Source organism: Hetaerina americana, unplaced genomic scaffold, assembly GCF_022747635.1.
Source record: "Hetaerina americana unplaced genomic scaffold, ioHetAmer1.1.p SCAF_2, whole genome shotgun sequence".
In the NCBI taxonomy this organism is placed as follows: domain Eukaryota; kingdom Metazoa; phylum Arthropoda; class Insecta; order Odonata; family Calopterygidae; genus Hetaerina; species Hetaerina americana.
This window is the reverse complement of record NW_027286763.1, coordinates 87,067,208-87,082,193: the sequence shown is the minus strand read 5'-3', so window position 1 is coordinate 87,082,193 and position 14,986 is coordinate 87,067,208. Positions and strand designations below refer to the sequence as shown.

At 38.4% G+C, this 14,986-nt stretch overlaps 1 long non-coding RNA gene across 1 annotated transcript in view; it reads right to left on the bottom strand.

Moving 5' to 3' along the window:
• LOC139688272 (uncharacterized) overlaps window positions 1-14,986 on the bottom strand; it is an 89,753-nt gene that overhangs the window by 45,550 nt on the left and 29,217 nt on the right. The window contains exon 2 of the long non-coding RNA XR_011700732.1: window positions 9,141-9,195. This is a non-coding gene — a long non-coding RNA (uncharacterized lncRNA). The remainder of the gene's footprint in view (window positions 1-9,140; window positions 9,196-14,986) is intronic.

Here is a 14,986-nt window from a genome sequence, read left to right as displayed (position 1 = left end):
GCGATTATTTTCAGTGGGAACTCTGGGAGCGGCGAATAATCATGATTGTTTATCTTTTATCTGCTGCAATGAAGCGTAATTTAAAAGCGTAATGTCCGCATAGCTTTAATAAACGTGGAGTTCTTGGCATTGCCTCAACTAATTTCATTGAAAAATCGTAAATTTATGGTAAACATAAAAGTTGGAGATTGAAATACAAATATTTGCGGTTGCCTTTATTCTAAGAATTGAATTTATGCTTCTCTTAATTAAGTAATAAATGTCGTGAGCTTAGCTTACTAACTTGCCAAAGAGACAATTATATTATTTATTATTATTAGGTAATCTACCTGTTAAGGTAGGTTTTTGGATGGACACAGCTACTAAATAAAACATTTTGTGACTCCTAACAAAACACAATATCCAGCATCCTACTCTATATCAGGTCCCTCTTCATCTCTGAGTGGTTTTTTCCTCCCTTCATCCCGTCCAACATCCCTACCCTGTCCCTTCCCTTTCCTCGTTTGCCTAACATTCTCCCCTCTATTACGTTCTTCAACATCCCACTGCCGGTCAATACCCCCTTCATCCACTTTTCCTCCCTCCATAGGATTTCTCCCAACAAACCCCTCTCTTCGCCCACCATACCAAGTACTTCCTCATTTGTTTTCCTCTCCGTCCATTTCACCTTCTCTATCCTTCTCCACACCCACATTTCAAAAGCCTCCAATGTACGTCTATCCTCCTGCTTCAATGGCCACGTTTCAGCGCCGTACATAGCTACGCTCCATATCAAGGTTTTTACGAGTCTTTTCTTAATATCCTTACTCAACGTCCCTCTCATCAACTCCCTCCTCCTTGTGAAAGCCTCTTTGCCTAGCGCAATTCTTCTCCTTACGTCCCTCCCCTGGACTACACCATTGACGTGGTGGAAGGGCTTGCGCGTTCCGATGACCCCTAGAGCTGTGCTGGCGGGAGTAATAATAATTGCTCCTGGTAGGGTCACCCATGCCAGATAGGTCGAAGGTTAGGAGCCAGACGAAAGGTAGTCCACGCAGCGTCTGTTCCTCAGTGAGGCGGCTGCAATGGCGTCTGACCCCAGTGGGGCGGCCAATAAGTGATGGTGTCACGTTAAAAACACTATTGAGGACGGCAACGGGAAACCACCTCAATTATCATTCCAAAGATAATTATAATGGTCACTAAAGAGACAATACTTTGTGGAATTCCATATACTCAATGAGTATAGAGTCAATGAAAATGGTGTAAGATCAACAATTAAATCACCTCCTTGAACTGACTAACTGCAAATGTTGTTCCCCATAATAAGTTTTTAATTTCATAATGATGTCCTGGAAAACTGGGTAGATTGGGTTCCCGAACATAAACTTCCTTTTATTTTTATGAAAGATATTTTATTTGACTTATGTCATGGACAATCTACTGCGCTTGCCATATACAACATATTTTAGATTAAATACAAGCAAGTAAATTACTTAGTCGGCCATAAATTGAAACATATTTGTGAAAAGCATAGCGGATAATTTTTGTTCAAAAGTTATTACATTCGTTTATGCTTTATTCGTTCAATTTGAATATAATCTCATGGCGCGAATGTAACTCAGAAAAAATGTGCATAATTTGTTGGAAAAAGTAAATAATTCGATTTCACACACATACACTATTAAAGCAATTACACTTGAAACAAACATCTGCCGATAAAATAAAAATATCTTTTCATAGTAATAGGTTTGGGAGACAACATACCTGCAATTCAAATCCTTCGACAAACTGTTAACATTCAAAGCTAACATTTAATTTTAGCACAAACTAAAGTTTCAGTCGAAAATGGATGAATAGGAGCCCACAGTAAGGTTTAATGTCTTTTTCTCGATTATTATCCAAAACCTGAAAATAGGTTGAAAATAGCATAAAATGATAGTCAAATTAATACATCATCATTTTTCATTTACATCAATATCCCGCGATTAACCAATGAGTACGTGGCAGGGGGTGCAAGTGCCAGGTTATATGGATAAGGGAGAATATGGGAGAAGAAGGGAAACATAAATTCACCAAAAAACCTTAAAAAAAAACTTGCAAAACTTAAATACATGTTGGCGGAAAACTTATTTCAGAACAAGTGGCTATTTCACCCTATTAAATAATTCTTTGTCGTACGAAATTGAAGGGCATAAAAATGAACCGCAACCATTTATACGACAGACCTCCACGTCTATTTCTCAATTTTTATATTGATGATTTAAGCAACTAATGTATATTGGGTTGTAATCATTGCTAAAAATAACATTAAATGACTCACAAATGAACACATTATCAATGATCAATGTCACACAATGATCAATTTTTTTGCTCACAAAATCCCGTCAATACATGTAAGCATGCAGTAGGGAAATGATTTCATTCTATTCTGAGGAAATAAAAAAATACCTTTGAATCCCGAAGTTATTTTTTTCCATGGATACAATAATTTACCCTTTGTAGGATGGTCTGTTCAAAATGTTTCGTGACTTTTGTGTTTTTTCAAAATTCATTTATTTATTCATTAATATCTATTTTTTCCCCTTCAAAGTAATCCCCAGTTAGATATTATTCACTTGTGCCTACGTTTTTTCCATTCCTCGAAACACTTCAAATAATTTTTTTTTGTGATCTTGTTCAGCTCCTCCTTCAATGCAGTCTTTATCTCGTCAATCGTAGCGTAGCGTCGTCCTTTCATGGGCCTCTTCAGTTTCGGGAACAAGAAAAAGGCACTAGGGGCTAGATATGGGGAATATAGTATAGTGGCCGCGGCATCATTAGGTTGTCGTTTTTGGCCAACAATTCGCGCACAAGTAACGATGTTTGAGCAGGGCATTTGACATGGTGCAAAAGCCAATTTTTGTTCTTCCACAAAGCCGGGAGTGTGTGGCGGATTGCTTCGCGTAAATTGCGCATAACTTGCAGGTAATATTCATTTTTTACCGTTCTACCCTTTGGCAAGAACTCATGATGCACCACGCCCCTGCAATCGAAGAAAACTGTAAGCAAAACTTCCACATTCGACCGAACTTGGCGTGCTTTTTTCGGCTTTTTTTCTTGGCTCGTTCTGCAGCTTCCATTGGGATGATTGGGAGTTTCACGTCATAACTATAAACCCATGAATCGTCACCAGTTGTGACCCTCTGGAGCAAATTTGGGTCGTCGCGGACAGAGTCCAACACCTCATTAGCAATATTAATGCGTTGCTGTTTTTGGTCGAAATTGAGCAATTTTGGTACGAATTTCGCGGCGACCCGTGTCATGCCCAAATCATTGGTAAAAATCGAATGGCACGAGCCAATCGCACTTAATTTCATTTTCACACAAAATTTGATACAGATTCTTTGATCCATTATTTGGAACAGGCAAAAATCGAAGACAGGCCAAAACACGTCCAAGCAAAACAGCTGTCAACAATTAACTGAGCATTCAAAATGGCCGAACTTTTCGACATAAGTACCCACGTAATGCCACAAAAAAAAACGAAATTCATATATACTTAGCCCGCGGAGATTCAAAATTCGCGATACTTTTTTAACAGACCTCGTACATGGCCACGAGATAAAATATTACACTCTTTATTTCTACTCCACTCAAATTTAATCCAGGTCCAAACCTAAACAAGGAGGAGACTGAAATGATAAGCTAATTTATCAACAGGCACAATCTTTGCTACTATTTTCATTATTTTAAGCGGGAAAGTTGCCCCTCCGGCGCGGAGATTTTTGCATCTATCTCGGGATCCCAAATTGGGTTAGACGAAAGCGCGAAATATTCTAGAAATGAGTAGTGCAGGATGAAATCCGACGTAATTAAAAAAGTTGGCAACCTCGATTTAGGAGGTGAATCAGCGAAGAAGATCTCCCAAGGGGGACCTACACTGTACTCTTGGGGGAGGAAGATGAAAGACTACAGGAATGGAATGCTCCCCCTCACGGATTTCCACGCATTTCCAAGTATTGACAAACATTTCGCAGCTCAAACATTTGGAGGAAGAGATCCACAAGTCTGTACAAAAAACTTTTTTCCTATTTTTTAAATGAATAGACGGTTGATATCCGTTTGCCCACGGCGTGTTTGCCATGGTGTGTGCCAACGGCGAGGAATAGTTTTCCTGTTCATTCCAGGAACCCAAATACATTGCGAAGAAATTAACATGCCCCGATTCAAATATTGCATCGGAGTAGATGCTGAAATGCGAGAGGCCAACTAACTCTGAATGCTATGCTTTTCTGCAAGAAACTCTGACCAAGGACTTTTAGAATATTATTTAAGCATCAACAAGAAGAAAACTAAGTCCCTGGTGTGTGGAATGGAGATGCTATGGACCGATATCACAATTCGAGGAGTATAACAAGAGCAAATGGAATCCTTCAATTTACCTGGACAGCAGGACAGTTTGGCATGAAAGAAGTTCGACCGTCATTCCGAGCAGAATAGCTAAAATTAAGCAGCCATTCACGAATAAAAGGCAACTACTGTGTTAAAAGAACCTGAGGTTACAAACAAGGAAGCAGTTCGTCAAATCGTGCGTATGTGGCATGGCACTTTGCAGGTCAGAGACATGGAACATTGTAAAAGTGAACCAACGAAGAATAGAAGCCATTAAAACGTGGAGCTTGAGCAGAATTCTGAAGATTAAATGGAGAGACAAGGTGAGGAACGAGGAAGTATGCAGAAGATTCGAAGAGGAAAGGACCTTATAGAGAACTCTGCGGCAAAGAGGTGTTATTTTGATTGGATACACACTTTGAGGAATAATAAATTAGTTTGAAACGTAATAGAAGGGGAAGATCCTGCAAACGAGACCAAATACTTAGGAAAAATTGAGTTAGAATTAAAAACACCAGGTTATCAGGGGGCGAGGGAATAAGCACCAAATAGATTAGCATGGAGAGCGGTAGTGAAGCAATCATAAGAATGAAGTACTAATGATGATGATGGCAGTAACCTACATTATACGAAAGTAGGTTGAAAAGTAATGCACACATGCTTGTAGAGCCCCACACCAGTAATCCCCGCTATCCTTCCGTCTCACTTCGCATAAACCTAAAATAACTATATTTCTCTTTCCGTCTCTAGCTTTATATTCCCTGATTTTCCTTTCCTCAACATTGTCCTAACATTCCAAGTTCCTATTCCTACTAATTTGGTCTACTTCATCTGCGTCTTCTGTCCTGCTGCTGTCGGTTTTCTTTTGCAAGGGTTTCGTGAGATGATGACCGCGGAAGCCTTGCCTCTCCCGCCGCCGGGCACGACATATGGCCAATGGGGCCGAGTCCCGTTGTTGCCAGGACTCACATTCTCCATAGTATCCATCATATTTATCTAGGGAATAATAAGTGAGGTGGTTTCCCGTTTCCTTCCTCAATAGTGTTTTTAACGTGACACCATCACTAACTGGCCGCCTCACTGGGATCAGACGCCTTTACAGCCGCCTCACTGAGGAACAAACGCTGCGTGGACTACCTCTCGCCTGGCTCCTAACCTCCGATCCATTTGGCATGGGTGACCCTAATAGGAGCAATTATCATTGCTCCCGCCAGCACAGCTCTAGGGGTCATCAGAACGCATAAGCTCTTCCACCACGTCATGGTTGTAGTCCATGGGAGGGATAATAAATATATACGAGTGCACATATAATGTATAAAAAAACCACAAACACAGTAACCAACCCGAAGGTCGGTTTGGTAGGTGATGGTAGAGTTCACCCAGTACTAAGGCGTGTGAAATTCGCACATCAGAGTAGGGGGGGCAGTTCCTTTCCCTGTGCCAGTTATGGTTTCTCAGGATGAATTGGTACCCGAAAAATCATATAGCTTGGGTGGAGCTGCAGTTGCCCAGACACTTGCCCGGGAATTGAATATATATATATATATATATATATATATATATATATATATATAAAATATCTTCGAAATGGAACGCTCTTCGGCGACACACAAATATATAAAAACACAGATGTAGATTTTTAGAATATAGAGACACAAAGAAAGGACACTCACAAATTGTGAGTGTCCTTTCTTTGTGTCTCTATATTCTAAAAATCTACATCTGTGTTTTTATATATTTGTATATATATATATATATATATATATATATATATATATATATATATATATATATATATATATATATATATATATATATATATATATGTATATATATAGTACAATACACAGTAACACACAATATAGAAACACAAAAAAAGAACACTCACACGTTATTTCTTGATATTTCGACGGAAACAATCCGTCTTCATCTGAAGATATAGAAGTAATGATCATTGCCTTTCAAATCATTACTTCTATATCTTCAGATGAAGACGGATTGTTTCCGTCGAAATATCAAGAAATAACGTGTGAGTTTTCTTCTTTTTTTGTGTTTCTCTATTGTGTGTTACTGTGTATTGTACTATTCGGCACTTCCGTGTTATGTCTATGAAAGCATATATATATATATATAAAATGGGCTGACACAATATAACACAAATAGAATAGAATAGCAACATTTAAAAGGACACTCACACGGATAATTGTTCGAGCTTTCGGCCCTCTCAGAGGCCTCTTCAAGAGAGACACTTGGAGTCTCTCTTGAAGAAGGCCTCTGAGAGGGCCGAAAGCTCAAACAATTATCCGTGTGAGTGTCCTTTTAAATGTTGCTATTCTATTCTATTTGTGTTATATTGTGTCAGCCCATTATTGTGCCGCTCGTGTGAGTTTTTCCGTACAATCGTTATATTTTTTTTTTTAAGGTAATCTACAGGTTAAGGTAGGTTTTTGGATGGACACAACTTCCAAATAAATATTTTGTGACTCCTAACAAAACATAAAATCCCGCATCCTACTCTACATCAGGTCCATCTTAATCTCTGAGTGCTTCCTTCCTCCCTTCATCCTGTCCAACATGCCAATCCTGTTCCTGCCCTTTCCTCATATGCATAACATTCTCCCCTCTATTACCATCTTCAACATTCCACTACCCATCAAAACGCCCTTCACTAATTTTCACATGCCCCTGCAAAGATCATATCACTTTTGCCTCATACTTAATCCTATTTCTCAAGAAAGTCGCCACATCAGCATTTCAAGATCTCAATTAAAATCACTGCGATGTATGGCAAAGCTTACCGTATCAAAACTCCTCCCCCCTGAGCCTTGCTCAACATCACAAAGGTCTCGCACTCACATGCCCACACGGCCGAGATATGTAAACTGTTCAACCTGCTCTATTCTTTGCCCTCCTATTTTAATGCTTAGCTTAGCCTTTTTCTTTCTGGGAACTCACATAACCTTTGTTTCATTAACATTGATTCTCATCCCATACCTGTCGCACTGAATTTCCAATTCACTCAGCAATGCTTGCAGCCTCTTGGCTGACTGACAAACTAAAGCTTGATCATCAGCAAACCTAACTGATTTTATGAATTTCCTGCCAACTTTCATTCCTACCTCCAGTTCTTCCCATGCCTCTTTGATCATTTCCTCTGCGTACAGGTTGAACAGCAACGGTGATAATGGGCAACCCTGCCTTACACCCCTTCCTAACATCTCCCATCCGGACTCCCCGTACCCCATCCGCACCTGAGCAGTCTGAGACATGTACAGGTTGCAGATTAGCCTCCTTTCCCTCCAATCCATTCCTACTTTCTGCAATATACTCATTAGTTTCTCCCAATCCACTCTTTCAAAAGCTTTTTCGAAATCTACGAAACAGGCAAATACCTCCTGGTTGTGTTCTATATTCCTCTCGATTAATAATCTCATTACTGCAATTGCATCACGCGTACCTCTCCCCTTCCTAAACCCAAACTGATCATCCCCTAAGTAATCATTTGCCCTACTCTCTATCCTTTTGTTTATGATCCTGAGAACAACTTTAGCTGCGTGGGATATCAAACTAATTGTCCTATAGTCCTCACATGACGTGGCCTTTACCTTTTTCGGAATCGGAACTAAAACTGCTCTCACAAAGTCTTCCGGCCAGATTCCCTCCTCATAAATGCTACGGATCAGCCCATATAGCCTCTTCCTCCCACATTTTCCTAAGCATTTTAAAAGTTCCACGGGAATGTTATCTACCCCCACGGTCTTATTTAGTTTCATCTCCCTTAATGAATCGTTATATATATATATATATATATATATATATATATATATATATATATATATATATATATATATATATATATATATATATTATATATATATGTATATAATTAGTATGAAAATACACATAATACATGTAAGGAATCTCGATTGAACTTCGTTCGACAATGCAACAATTCATTGAGTTTAAAAATTTTTTGCTTTGACCGGGATTCACACTCGAAAGAACAAAATGCAACGAAATACTGCACATACTATGTCAGGCATTTGTAGTCATGGGCGATGTGCCTCAGTCCACGAGTTTAAAGACAAATCGAAACACTAGGGGCGTTTCACCTTTGACAAATTCAGGAAACTGCAAGAGATGGTAACAGTAACTTTTAGTGAAGTCATCCACTAAACATGCATTCCAATGAAACGTTTTTAGAGGGTAAAAAATCATTTGCCTTGACCGGGTTTCTCCCGCAGTTTCTAGGAATTTTAATTCGACATATTCACACTAGACAGTATTTTCTAGGATTTAATTATCTCACTCAAGTTTTAACTCCACGGAGCCCCAACGTACCATGAGAATCAGTTAAGTCCAACACCTTACTCCCCTGCAAAAGGAGGGAGCCACCATGCTAGACCACCCTCATATTCATAGTGCTAAAGCACTATGCTTTCCACATCCTCCCTCCCTCCAAGAACCTCAAAGTATGCAAAATTCTTAAATAATATGCCAAAGATACATGATAAAATGCACTTTGAAGCAAACCTGATTTTTAAGTATTAAGGTTTTAAATTTGCAAATACAGAAAAACTTTGTAACTGAAAACCATGAAAAAAACACAAAAAGAAGTTCAAACTGATTATGTAAAGCACTATGATCAGTGACCTATTTTTCATAATAATAAACTAGCAAAATAAAATAATTCTGGCATTTAAATATTCATTTACTGTAACATCAGTATTGGATATGATGGATACTACCCCTTACATAAAAGCAGTATATAACAAGTAGGTACTTACTACATGGAGTGAATGGAGCCAGGGGCATTTATTCTGACAACCTTTTTGACTGCAACTGCAAAGCAAAGAAAGATATCACTACATGTACTAACTATTTTGGAAAGAAATTTCACTAACCAGTATCACACTTGAGCCAAGTATAAAAGCTTACATATAAAAATTTTACCTCGCAGTACTAAAACATGGCATCATTATGATTTTGTGTTTTGTTGTAGAAACAAGAATGAGATTCCTTCTAAACTCTCACAGGGCTTGCGAAGCACCCACTTATTATAAGAAAAATTAAGAACATTCGTCCAAAAACAATCATACTGAAAGATGATGATGGGTTTGGGAACCAAGAGATACTCAAGATGCTCATTCAGTTAATAAATCACAAGAAACCACACGTAGAAGGAATTGATTTTCAAACTTTTTGATACATTAGAGAAAAATAAATTACATCATGGAGCCGAGATCCTATAAATAATTATTATTCAGTAAAATATGCAGTTATAAGTTCTTTAAATAAAAAACAGGGACCACAGAAAGTAAACAAACTTCGAGTTCATCCCCAATCTTATACTTTTAGAGGAAAAGGAAGGATAGGCATTTTATATTTTGCACAATCAGTTCCCATTAATCCCAAATATATTACAAATTTAGTGCCCAGTAAATCATTTAGGAAGAATTGCCCCATATACATAGAGCCAACGTAAAGGAAATTGATAAGGAAACTATTCAATATTTATATCATGGAATAAAAATGAATTGAAGTAATCAATTCATTAAAAATAGAACTTTATTATAGCTGAATGAAAAGTAAGGTTTCTCGCACCACAACACCCAAATTTATAATGCAAATAGGGGGACTGACTCCTTCCCACTTACCCCAACCTTGACATGCTGTAAAGGCTGGTGCATTCTAATGATTTCTAGAGCTGTGCTGGTCGGAGCAATGGTAACTGCTCCTGTAAGGGCAACCCATTTACTAATAGGTGAAAGCCAGACATATGTTAGTCTGCAAAGACAACCAGGCCTCATTTTGTGATGCTTTCTATATGATGGTCTTGGGGCAGCCTTAATTCTTAAAACTGAGAATGAACAGGGAAACCTGATTGCCTTTACACCAAGATCACAGAGAAAAGAATAAATTAATCTCTCAGATTGATATGTGATGCCCTGCCAATAGCATTTGCTGTTTAAAAGTTTATGGCTATGATTTTCAAATCAAATATATTAATGTCTCCCAAAATAAAGTTACTGATGATCTTTCAAAATTCACTTTACACTTGCATTAGAAGGAGATAATAGGATTTCTCATGCATAGAACTTGATGAGAGGGAATTTTTCCCTATGACTGCAAGGGTTTGTGCATTCTTATGACCTCTAGAGCTGAGCTGGTTGGAGCAATGATAACTGCAAAGGAATTTAGGAGGGACTTCATGTTGACTAAGGTTTTAGACTTTTGCATGCTTATTTGGCAAGATAAAAGTAGTAATGATTGAAAAGCATTGCCGTGCAAGTAAAATTGACTGTGGATGAGTATTTAGTGAAGGGAAATAGGGTTGTTACAACAGAAAAATAGAGGCCATTGATTTTGAGGGAACTTCATACCAGCCATCAGGGTTTTGTTAAGATGAAGTCTCTTGCTAGATGATACTTGATGTGGTGCGAGTTGAATGAAGTTTTGGAAGGCTTATTAGGTCTTGAGCATCATGCTCATTGAACGAACCCCTAAGATATCAGGTCCATTTAAAATGCTGGGATTCAGCAAACTCACCATGGGTCTTAAGGATTGGCTGGTCCATTTTTAAATGAAGTCTTGATGAGGGGTTGTTGGCTGTTCAACCTAATGGCCTAATATAGCTCAGCTAAATAATGCTGGAGATGAGGAAATAGCCATTTAAAAGTCTTTTTTTCCAGCTCTGGACTAACATTAATTGTAATAATGAAACACCTTATACCTCAGCCGAGTTTCAGAGAATCTGCTCTTTAAGTGAAATTATCAAAATAATGAAAATATTCCTTCTCTATATTATTCTGCTGTGAATAGGACTGCGGAAAAACCTTGGAAAATGTTTAATAAACAAAATGAAAACTATGTTGCACTTAAGAGTTGTAAAATATTGCCTGACAATGATTTTTGAGCATTAGTAGGACAAGTCCCCACACCACGACATGGGAACAACTGTGCTCATGTTTTGGCCAATTCTAAGGACACACCTGACTCTTACTAAACTAAGTGTTGGCCAAGCTGTGGCCTTGAGACTAAGTAACCAAGAGAAGTCTCAGGGTATGTCCATTCAATTGAGGGTCTTTCAGGCAGGTGGCAAGGTGTGAGTTACTTCACATTTGAAACGTAGAGCTAAGGATTAGAGGCAATCAATAGAAGTGGAGGCACTTGGTTCTCATAATTTTAATATCCTGACACACCATGGTTAAACATCATATAAACATATTTCTGGGACGAATGTGGAAGATTACATACCAGAAGGGCTCATTTCATTCCACCAGAAGAGTGATAATGCAGGTATAAAAGATGTGTCAGTGCCTCTGGATTCTGAAGCAGTAGGCTACTGGCAGACATATATTAAGGCAGGAAGGGAACTCAATTCTAGTTCAATGACACTGAGTGGTGATGGCCAAGTGGCAAAGGAATGCAAGAGGTGTTGCACCAGTAAATAATGAATTAGTTCGGTCAAGTAGAAAACAAGGGACAAGAGAAAGCAATCCTGAAAGATCAAGGAAAGTTAAATGGGACATGAGCTGTGAAAATTCATTTGCGGTTAAGACTTGTGTTTTTCACCATGTTATTTTACTTTATGCCAAGATTTTGTGTTTCATACCATAGTAATTCCATGCCATATATAATTTTTTATCACTTCCTCAACTTGTACCTGGGAGGCACCTTGTGAGTATATGCAGCGTTTTTTATCTTTTTTTCCAATCCCCTTGGAGAAGAAGGACCTGGTGAATGCTCATTCATGTTTCATTGGTTTATGCAAGTTATTAAGTTCACTTATTCATTAGAATAAACTATAATAGTGATTTAGCTGGAGCAAGAGGTGTAAATATATTAAAGAGGAGTGACTCATCATCTGAATTTCCCCATGTTACCATAGTATACCCATTAAATTGGGCCAAATTTGAAAAGGATAATTAAAAAAAGTATTATTTATCAATTATATATTAATTTGAAATGAAACAAAAACCTTTGGCATTACCAGGAATGCACGAGGAAGGGATCGCAGTGAGTTCTTGCTTCTGTAGGTTTCATTCTGTAATTTTTTGCACCATCCTCAAAAACTCTCCTTTACAAGACTTGGTATTAATTCGATGAAGTCCTCGCCTTCTTAACTGCCTCGTAACCTGTTACATGGCAATATAGACCATGGCTTGGATAAACCTCAAATGAGATTTTAAAAAAACACTTTGGAACGGTAATTATACTTAAACTTATCCCCTTTGAAGCCTTGAAGGTCACATTTCAATGGCAATGTGCTATTGTATCATGAAGTATAAATGCTTAATGTGTTTACAGAGTAACATTAACTGAAAAATAACTCGGTAAATGTACTCCAAAGGCCATTGGTTAAAATATGACTGACTGGTGGGTGGGGGGGTTTGATATAGTAATAAAGGTAATTGTAATGAAATTGCGGACTGAGAAAAATGCAGATATAAGCCAGGAAATTGCCTGAAATGGTAACAAGATTTTGAAGAGTCATTATTTGAACTAAGCCTTAGTTTAAAAATTGCCACGGATGCACATCTGAATTCTGTAGATTAAATAAACAGCTAAAAAGAGAAACAACGGACACTATGGGAAGTTTTGGCACAATATGTTAGTAAATCAAACAGCCAGCGACACAGTATTATCAGCCTAAGCAGTCAGTCATCATTTGTAAACTCACTTCCTCCCATGACGAAAATGGAACGCCAAAAAATATGCAAATCGGATAGTTTTACTTTCAAGTTCAATTAAATAAGAGAGAACAAGATGGTGAAATCATACAATAATTATCAGCAATTACCTATTGTTTAGAAGTTTATAAGCAGATATTTCTTCCATTGAACGTGGATAATTTATGGCATGTGATTAAAGTATAATTGCAGGGTCACTTGTTTAATTCTATACTTCGTCGTATTCTATACATCTCTCGAGTTAAGTAGTTTTAGCCAACGACACAGCATTATATGCCTACGCAGTCGGTCACCGTCAGTGAGCTCACTTCCTTTTGGTTACGTAGTACATATAAGACGAAGAAACCCCAATTTTAAAGCTACAAAGAGTAAAAGAAGTAGATGGATTGATAACCCCTCGAGACTGAATGGATTTCTTACTCAGGTATTTGAAGGGCAAACACAAATGACCAACATGGACACAAATGACTTTTTTCCCTCTACAGCAATAGATGGATTGACGATAGTTTGTTCTGAGACGGATATTTCATCTGCTAAAAGTGAGTAATTCACAGCATGTAATTAACGTATAATTGCAGGATCACGTAAGCGTGCTTAATTCTTTACTTCGTCGTACATTCGCAATAGAACCTACCAAAAAAGCTATTATTATTCGATAGCTGACATGAAATCCCAATTCACGTACTTTCTAAATGTGAAATGACTCCACCAATTACAAGCATCAACTTAACGACATATTCGTAAATCACCACAACCATACTGAACTTAACTGAACTTGGCCCACGACGAGCTAGCCCACGGCTATCCACCGGCCGTTGGAGCTCTGGATTTTTCAGTCATACCAACGTAAATATTTTTGCACGACGTAACTAAGTAAATCCCCTAAACCATTGCAATAATCCGACTACAACGGACACACTAAACCCAGTGAGACTCCCTGTAACCACTTGCAATTGTAAGACCGGGATGAATTATGTAGTAAACGATATAGGGCCCTAGAATGAACTCTACACTGAAGGTAGCCCAAGCGGGAAGTCGTCTTTCATATCAAAAACTATGAGGTCCTAACGAAAACGTTTTCGACAATATCTGCTGAACTACAGAAGTACCTTTCTTGAAAATCACCAAAAACACTCGGCAATCCCTGCTCTATCACGGCATAGGCATAAAAACCACATCCATAGGCTAATGTAGCATCCAGGGCCCAGTGCAGTCCAAAGGGTCGTCATCTCACACGAAAAAACACAAAGTACTTCACAATATCTCCTAAACTAGAACATTTTTTTCTCTAATTTTCACCATACACCCTGAGCTACACATGTACTTCAAGCAGTCTTTCGCTTACCCCATGCTCCTGGCCTAGTTTAGTAACCAGGGCCCAATTACCTCACCTCAGTCGTCATCTCACACGAAAAAACACAAAGTACTTCACAATATCTCCTAAACTAGAACATTTTTTTCTCTAATTTTCACAATACACCCTGAGCTACACATGTACTTCAAGCAGTCTTTCGCTTACCCCATGCTCCTGGCCTAGTTTAGTAACCAGGGCCCTATTACCTCTCCTCAGTCGTCATCTCACACGAGAAAACACAAAGTACTTCACAATATCTCCTAAACTAGAACATTTTTTTCTCTAATTTTCACCATACACCCTGAGCTACACATGTACTTCAAGCAGTCTTTCGCTTACCCCATGCTCCTGGCCTAGTTTAGTAACCAGGGCCCAATTATCTCACCTCGATCGTCATCTCACACGAGAAAACACAAAGTACTTCACAATATCTCCTAAACTAGAACATTTTTTTCTCTAATTTTCACCATACACCCTGAGCTACACATGTACTTCAAGCAGTCTTTCGCTTACCCCCTGCTCCTGGCCTAGTTTAGTAACCAGGGCCCAATTATCTCACCTCAGTCGTCATCTCACACGAAAAAAC